A 9,511-nucleotide genomic window follows, 5' to 3' on the forward strand; every position below is an offset into this window, starting at 1 on the left:
AACAATGTAAGATCTGAACTTATCACCAGCAAATACAACTGCTAAAAATTCCTTTTCAGTAGTAGCATAATTCCTTTGGGCACTGACTAGAGTTTTACTAGCATAATGAATAACATTTAATTTCTTATCAACTCTTTGTCCTAGAACAACACCAATAGCATAATCACTGGCATAGCATAATCATTAACATTCAATGGTGGTGACAATGGCGATGATTTCCCCCTCCGGGAGGGATATTTTCCCGGCAGAACAGCTCTACCGGAGCCCTAGATTGGTTCTTCCCAGATTTCGCCTCGAGATGGCGGCGTTCTGTCCCGAAAGCTTCTTCCTTATTTTTCCAGGGTAAAAGACACCATATAGCAGAAGATGGACGTCGGAGGCCTGCCAGGGGGCCCACAAGGTCGGGGGCGCGCCCAGGGGGGGTAGGGTCCGCCCTCCACCCTTATGGCTGGCTGGTGGCCCCCTCTGGTGCTTTCTTCGCCCAATATTTTTTATATATTCCAAAACTGATCTCCGTGAAGTTTCAGGACTTTTGGAGTTGTGCTGAATAGGCCTCTAATATTTGCTCCTTTTCCAGTCCAGAATTCCAACTGCCGGCATTCTCTCTCTTCATGTAAACCTTATAAAATAAGAGAGAAAAGGCATAAGTATTGTGATATAAAATGTAATAACAGCCCATAATGCAATAAATACAATATAAAAGCATGATGCAGAATGGATGTATGATCCAGCTTTTTTCATTTGATAGATCTTCATTCTACATAATACCACAAAAAAGAATATAGTGAGGATAATTACAGGTAATGATCAACGAGCACTACAGCTAGCTTGAGACTTAAATTACAGAAAGAAATCACTTACACACAATAGCAACTGACGATAGATTTGTCGAGTGTGTCTTGATTGAATAACTAAAATAGTTCTATAAACTCAACATACAGAGCATTCTCATGGAAGTAATGCTCTGCCTTGACTTTCACCATGAGGGACTCTCGATTGGTAGTCTTGGCAATTTTCATGTACCATTCACGCAATTCATACATTCTCGTTGAGAGCTTCTTGACCTCCTCAGGCTTGACCAAAGATTTGCCGCGGGCATATTTCCGTTTTAGTTCCTGCTCTGTAAAAGTTTCCATGGGCTCGATATCTAGGAGTTGTTCTATAGTGCATCTGATCTCTGCAGCATGCCTTCTATGATCGTCGATTATTACCAGATGATCGGCCGCGCCGGTACTCATGTGTGTTGGTACAATGAGCGGGGGGATCGATTGCACCGCCTGTTCTCCCAGCTGGGGAACAATTTTCCCACTTTTTTTGGCAGCAGCTTGGCTCGAGCTCGAGTTCGACTCCTTCTTTTGTTGTGCTTGATATGCCTTCCTGATTTTGCGCTCATAGTCTGAGTCAACAGGCTTGGGAGCTGGTGCTTTAGCCATACGAATAAAGTGGTCAGCAACATGCTCAGGCACTTTCTCCTTTGGCGGCGGTGGCAGTTTTGGTCCAAAATGGGCGTCCAATTGGGCCTTGCATTCGGCTTCGTTTTCCTTGTCGGACATGTCATAAGGCCTCTTAGGAACATGCGTGAGGCTTGGACTAAATTGGTAGCTCTTGCCTCCTGTACTTGTACCGCTAGCCGCCATAGCTGCGGCAGCTCTCTTCCTGTACTTGGAGGAGGAGGACTGGGCTTACGTGGTGCCGAACTTGGAGGAGGAGTGGGCTCACGCGGTGCCGGACTTGGAGGACGAGGAGTGGGCTGACGCGTTGGCGGACTTGGAGGAGCAGGACTCTGCTGAGGCGATGGCTGACTTGGAGGAGCGGGAGTCTGCGGATGCGGTGGCGGACTTGGAGGAGGAGTCGGCTGACGCGGTGTCGGTGGCCTTGGAAAGATGATGCAATCCTTTCTCCATAGAATAATACGATGTATGGCCTCTCCCAGTGTGTGCTCGTCGTCACCTCCAGGAATGTCAAGCTCTAGCCCCGAATATTGTGCCACCACTTCATCAACCACGACACGAGCATAGCCAGCTGGAATCGGGTTGCAATGGAAGGTTGCTTCAAGGGGATTTGTATAAGCAACGGCGTCCGCCACCTTCATGGATATGTTCTTCATTTTGAAGTGTAGCTCACAATTAGTGTTATCAAGGATGTCATCCACATGGTATCTATCCAGCAGTGCCTCATAGCCCGGGGCGGAACCCACGCTGCTTCTCGGCATGGATGGGACGGTGCTATCCAATCCTGGATCCGCTAGCCGCTGCCGCTGTTGAGACCTCCTTTCCTGGCTAAGTGAGTCGATCTGCTGCCGCTGGAATTGGAGGGCCAACTCCGCGTGCCTTGATTCTAGGCCTTGAAGGCGTTCTGCTTCCTGCTTCCTCTTCTCCTCCTCCAGCTTCCTCTTCTTATCCTCCTCCATCTTCTTTCTCACACGACTTCTGTAGTTGGTGTTACAGTCCTCAAACCCCTCATACCACGGAACAACGCCTTTGCCTCGTGTTCTTCCCGGGTGTCCAGGATTTCCCAGGGCGCGTAAACTCGTCGTTCTCTCTGTTTGGAGTGAACACCCCCGTTCGAGCCTCTTCTATTGCAACAAGTAATTTGAGGTCGGCTGCTTTAAGACTTGCCTTCTGCAAAACCTGGCCTGTCTTTGTGTCCAACGTCCCCCCATGCGCATAGAACCAAGTCTTGCACCTGGGGGGGCTAGCTCAGTGTAACTAGAATGACCCCTGCATCCACCATCTGTTGCTCAGCCTTATCCCACTTAGGCCGGGCCACCGCGTAGCCACCTGGCCCCAGCTTATGGTAATGCTCCTTTTTCGCGGCATTGATCTTGTTTATTCTCGACCGTTCCTTAGCTAATTCCGATTCCTTGAATTTCATGAAAGCGGGCCAGTGATCTCTTTGCTTCTCTAGTGTTCCCGTCAATTCTGGAGTCTTCTTTCCTCCTTCGACGTACTTGGCCCATATAGTTTTCTTATGGTTGTTGAATACAACCACCATCTTCCTAAGATTAGCCTCCTTGACTTTCTGCACATCTGCATCTGTGAAATTATCTGGTAGGGTGAAATCTGACATGAGAGATTCCCAAAGCAGATCTTTTGCTCTTTGGTCAACAAAAGTAAGTTCTGGACGTTCCTTTGCTGCCTTTTTCCATTCTTGAATGGAGATCGGGATTTGGTCCTTCACAAGAACTCCGCACTGACAAACGAACTTGCCCACATTCTTCTTAGGCTCGCTTGGTTCGCCATTACGTTTGATGGCATCGATGTTGTACTTGACGCCATCCTTCAACTTTTTGGCCGGGCCTCGCATTGTCCTGCTGCCTGTAGAAGATTTGCTCGATCCGGAGGGCTGAAAGAAGAAAGATTGATTCGTTAATATATATATACAAATCATTTAAAACATGTGATGATCACCAGATGCCTACTTATATAAATATACCTCGCCGGTCTTTGTTATTTCAAGATCAACATTTTCTTCGTCATCAGAATCATAGTTCTGGACTTCATCTATTCATTCGTCTTCATCAAATATCATACACTCGCCGGTAGGGTTCAGATATTGCGAGCCGTCATCTTCTTCAAACTCATCTAGGAGATGAGCGTATGATGTTGAACACGGCCTCCTCTCCTTCTCTGCTGGTATTGTCCATAGCTTTTATTTAACTAATCTAGAAGAAATATAAAACAATTTAGTATTCAAATTACAATGCATGCATGCAATCTATAAGGAAAAACTGAATCATAGTACATAATATGCACCATCGAATATAATCTCGAATACATCGTCTCGAATATTATCGAATAACATATATAATCTCGAATACATCGTCTCGAATATTATCGAATAATATATATAATCTCGAATACATCGTCTCGAATATTATCGAATAATATATATAATCTCGAATACATCGTCTCGAATATTATCGAATACATCACTAGCTAGCTAATATAGATCGAATACTATCAAATAATCTAATTCACTCGCGGTTCCTGAGGCGCGGGCAGTGGACACCCAAAGAGAAGGAACCACCACAGGATCATAGCTCGGGTGAGATCCCCAAAGAACCTGCCAGGTATTGGAGAACCTGACGTCCAACGCAACCATGTAGCGACGGACGTGCTCGTCCTCCTCCCTGACACGGCAACGTACCACCTCCGGCGGGGCCGGCTCCCTCCGCACCGAAAGTGGCTCACGCGAACGCCACCAAAGGAGCTCCGGGTCGACGACGGGACCCGGGGCCGGGTTCCTCGCCAAGCGGCGCGCCCCTGAAGGTAGCACCTCCCAGTGCCAGCCCAACGGAGCCCAGCCCAGACATGGCTCCTCTGAAGCAGGACGTCGTCGCGAACGGGTCGATGTCGAGGATGCGGGCCAGGCATCGTTGACGTCGAGAACAAATTCTATATGCAAATGTAACATTTTCAAATGATTTGATTATTGTGATTTCTTATATACAATTTCTATATGCAAATTCTATATGGTCAAATATTGTATATGTCAAAATTCAAACTTTGACATATGATATAAACAACTAATTCATCTAACATTAATATATGTAATTGATCTATAACTAAAAGTATAAAAAACTAATTCATCTAACATTTCTATCTAATTCATCTAACATTTGACATTAATCTAACATTTCTATCTAATTCATCTAACATTTGACATTAATCTAATATTTCTATCTAATTCATCTAACATTTGACATTAATCTAACATTTCTATCTAATTCATCTAACATTTGACATTAATCTAATTCATCTAAAACTTTGACATTAATCTAACATATATATATATATATATAATTCATCTAACATTTCTATAACAAAAAGTATAAAAAACAAAAAAACAAAAAAAAATTAAGAAAATGTGGGAGTGTGTGTGTGTACTATGTGTATGTGTGAGGGCGGCCATGGCGTGGCAGGGGGCCGGGTCTTACAGTGGGGCGACGGCCGGCAAGGCAAGGCGACAGGGACGGCGACGGGGGGGGGGGGGGGGGGGGGGGGGAGGCAACGGGGATGGGCCGGGGCGGCGCGCGACGGGGCGGCGATGGGGATGGGCGCGGCGACGGGGGCAGCGCCCGCCCGGGGCGGCGACGGCGCAGAGGTTGAAGCAGAGGAAGAAGAGAAGAAAACTGAATTTTTTTGAAGTGCTGCTTATATAGGATGGACCTTTAGTACTGATTGGAGCCACCAACCGGTACTAAAGGCCTGTTTTGGCCAGGCCAAGCGGCGGGAAGCGACCACCTTTAGTACCGGGTCGTGGCTCCAACCGGTACTAAAGACCCCCCCTTTAGTACCGGTTGGAGCCAATACTGAAGGGGTGCGCTGGCGCAGGTGCGGTGCGGTGCAAGTTTAGTCCCACCTCGCTTGCCGAGGGGCGCCCGCACCAGCTTATAAGCCCCGTCGCGGCTGCTGTCTCGAACTCCTCTCTAATGCAGGCCTTTTAGGCCTACCTCTGCTGCAATGCCCTGTTGGGCCTACTGCGCCTGCGGGCCTGCATCCTGGCCCAACTACAGGTTGGGTTTCTAGTCGCATGCAGGCCGTTGTGGCCTAGTAGGCGGGCTTTTTTTATTTAGTTTTTTTCCTTTTTTTTCTTTTCTGCTTTATTTATTTTCTTTTATTTATTTCTGAGTTGTTTTTTGCTGTATTCAGATTTCTTTGTGAATATTTTTGCTTTAGGTACAAAAAATTACAAATTTCTGTTAGTGCTAGTGGTTTTCAAGTTTGAATAGTTTAAATTTGAATTATTTGAAATTTGTGTGAATCACTAGTTTGTGAATAACTTACTTTAAAAATAGATTTTTTAGTGATTCTTTTTTCTTATGTTTAATATTAGTGTGTTTTATCATTATATTAAATCTGGTAATACTTAGGTTATTTAAAAAATGAAATGCCTTTGTAACAGATGAGTTTTCGTCCGAAACCCTGATACTTTGAAAGAGATTGTCCATTTTGTACACGAAGTGCATCCAGTTTTTGCTGTAACCCTCCCAACTTTTTTGAACATGCTATGTGGGTGAAATGATGATACCATGCCAACTTTCAACCTTTTCAGAGTTCATTTGTAGTGCTTTTCAATTTCAGGGTCATTTAGCTCAAAAAATCAGTAAATGCATGAAAAAAGCAAATGAAGTCAGAAAGGGTTGAAAATTGATGACGTGGCTTTTGAATGGTGCATACTGAACGCACAAAAAGTCTGGAGTTGAAATAAGTTTAAAAAAATGAAATGCCTTTGTAACAGATGAGTTTTCGTCCGAAACTCTGATACTTCGAAAGAGATTGTCCATTATGTACACGAAGTGGATCCAGTTTTTGCCGTAACCCTCTCAGCTTCTTTGCACATGCTATGTGGGTGAAATGGTGATACCATGCCAACTTTCAACCTTTTCAGAGTTCATTTGTAGTGCTTTTCAATTTCAGGGTCATTTAGCTCAAAAAAAATCAGTAAATGCATGAAAAATAGCAAATGAAGTCAGAAAGGGTTGAAAGTTGATGACGTGGCTTTGAATGGTGCACACTGAACGCACAAGAAGTCTGGAGTTATAATAAGTTAAAGAAATGAAATGCCTTTGTAACAGATGAGTTTTCGTCCGAAACCCTGATACTTCGAAAGAGATTGTCCATTTTGTACACGAAGTGCATCCAGTTTTTGCCGTAACCCTCTCAACTTTTTTGCACATGCTATGTGGGTGAAATGGTGATACCATGCCAACTTTCAACCTTTTCAGAGTTCATTTTGTAGTGCTTTTCAATTTTAGGGTCATTTAGCTAAAAAAATCAGTAAATGAGCTAAAAAATAGCAAATGAAGTCAGAAAGGTACACGTTTGTCCGAAGCACAGAAGTACATGTTTCAAATGCCAAAACACATAAGAACCCTAACTATTACAAAGATTCCCTACAGTTTGTCCAAAGTGGGGCTTTTTAGATATATAAGTCCAGAAACTCACTAGAGAAGAAAGTGATGACAATGAAGCCGGTCACATCTCAGAGTGGGATCTTTGGGTGTGAAACTTTTTCTTCGCGTGTGTCCCTTTGCGCCGTAACCATGGACAATCTTCATGATTTAACTGGATGCTCGGGTTAATATTCACTATGAAGGGAGCAATTTGATGAAACTTTTCATAATCTTCTGACATGTGTGTCTTGTCATCCACTCCCACGATGTTTCTTTTCCCTAAAAGAACTATGTGGCCCTTTGGCTCATCGTATGATGTATTCTCTTCTTTATCTTTTCTTTTTCTCGGCTTGGTAGACATGTCCTTCACATAGAAAACTTGTACCACATCATTGGCTAGGACGAATGGTTCGTCTACGTACGCAAGATTGTTGAGATCCACTGTTGTCATTCCGTACTGCGGGTCTTCCGTTACCCCGCCTCGTGTCATATTGACCCATTTGCACCGAAACAAAGGGACCTTCAAACCTCGTCCATAGTCAAATTCCCATATCTCCTCTATGTAACCATAATATGTGTCCACTCCCTTCTTGGTTGCTGCATCAAAGCGGACACCACTGTTTTGGTTGGGGCTCTTCTTATCTTGGGCGATCGTGTAAAATGTATTACCATTATCACGTACCCTTTGAAAGTCATTATATTCGAAGATGGTAACTAGGACAAGAAGTACAGGTCATCTTCAACAGCGTCGTCATGCATGGCATGTGTCTGCAACCACCCGGCGAAAGTCCCCGTTTTTTCACGTGTAATCCAGTCGTCAGACTGCTCCGGGTGTTTGGAGCGTAGAATATTCTTATGTTCCTCCACATACGGAGCCACCAAGGCGGAATTTTGTAGAACTGTGTAGTGTGCTTGAGTGAGAGAATGCCCGTCCATACATATTATTTGTTCCGGTCCTAGCGTGCCATTTCCACCCAGTCTGCCCTTATGCCGCGATTCAGGAACACCAATCGGCTTAAGGTATGGAATAAAGTCAATTGAAAACTCAATGACCTCCTCATTTTCATGGCCCTTGGAGATGATTCCTTCTGGCCTAGCACGGTTATGAACATATTTATTTAAGACTCCCATGAACCTCTCAAAGGGAAACATATTGTGTAGAAATACAGGACCCAGAACGTTAATCTCTTCGCATAGGTGAACTAGGACGTGCGTCATGATGTTGAAGAAGGATGGTGGGAACACCAACTCGAAACTGACAAGTCATTGCACCAAATCATTCTCTAACCTTGGTATGATTTCTGGATCGATTACCTTCTGAGAGATTGCATTGAGGAATGCACATATAGCTTCACAATGGCTAATCGAACGTTTTTCGGTAGAAGCCCCCTCAATGCAACCTGAAGTAGTTGCGTCATAATCACGTGGCCGTCATGAGACTTTAGGTTATGGAAAATTTTCTCTGCCATATTTATTATTCCCTTTATATTCGATGAGAAGCCAGACGGGACCTTCATACTGAGCAGGCATTCAAAGAAGATTTCCTTCTCTTCTTTGGTAAGAGCATAGCTGGCATGACCCTGATGTATGCCGTCTTTTCCGTGCATACGTTGCTGGTTCTCCCATGCCTCCGATGTATCTTTTGTCTTCCCATACACGCCTAAGAAGCCAAGCAGGGTCACGCAAAGATTCTTTGTCACGTGCATCACGTCGATTGCAGAGCGGACCTCTAGGTCTTTCCAATAGGGTAGGTCCCAAAATAAAGATTTCTTCTTCCACATGGTTGCGCGTCCGTCAGCGTCATTCGGAATAGATTGTCCGCCAGGACCCTTTCCAAAGATTACCTTCAAATCCTTGACCATATCATGTACATCATCACCAGTACGGTGGCGAGGCTTCGTCCGGTGATCTGCCTCACCTTTGAAATGCTTGCCCTTTTTTCTTATGGCATGCCTGCTCGGAAGAAATCGACGATGTCCCAGGTACACATTCTTCTTACAATTATCCAAATATATACTGTCGGTGTCATCCAAACAGTGTGTGCATGCGCGGTATCCCTTGTTTGTCTGTCCTGAAAGGTTACTGAGAGCAGGCCAATCATTGATGGTCACAAACAGCAACGCATGTAGGTCAAATTCCTCTTGTTTATGCTCATCCAATGCACGTACACCTTTTCCATTCCACAGCTGTAAGAGTTCTTCAACTAATGGCCTTAGGTACACATTAATGTTGTTGTCGGGTTGCTTAGGGCCGTGGATGAGCACTGGCATCATAATGAACTTCCGCTTCATGCACAACCAAGGAGGAAGGTTATACATACATAGAGTCACAGGCCAGGTGCTATGGTTGCTGCTCTGCTCTCCAAATGGATTAATGCCATCTGCACTTAGACCAAACCATACGTTCCTTGCGTCACCTGCAAAGTCCTACCAGTACTTTCTCTTGATTTTTCTCCACTGCGACCCGTCAACGGGTACTCTCAACTTCCCGTCTTTCTTACGGTCTTCTTTGTGCCATCACATCAACTTGGCATGCTCTTTGTTTTGGAACAAATGTTTCAACCGTGGTATTATAGGATCATACCACATCATCTTGGCAGGAATCTTCTTCCTG

Source organism: Aegilops tauschii, chromosome 2 (assembly GCF_002575655.3).
Source record: "Aegilops tauschii subsp. strangulata cultivar AL8/78 chromosome 2, Aet v6.0, whole genome shotgun sequence".
Taxonomy (NCBI): Eukaryota; Viridiplantae; Streptophyta; class Magnoliopsida; order Poales; family Poaceae; genus Aegilops; species Aegilops tauschii.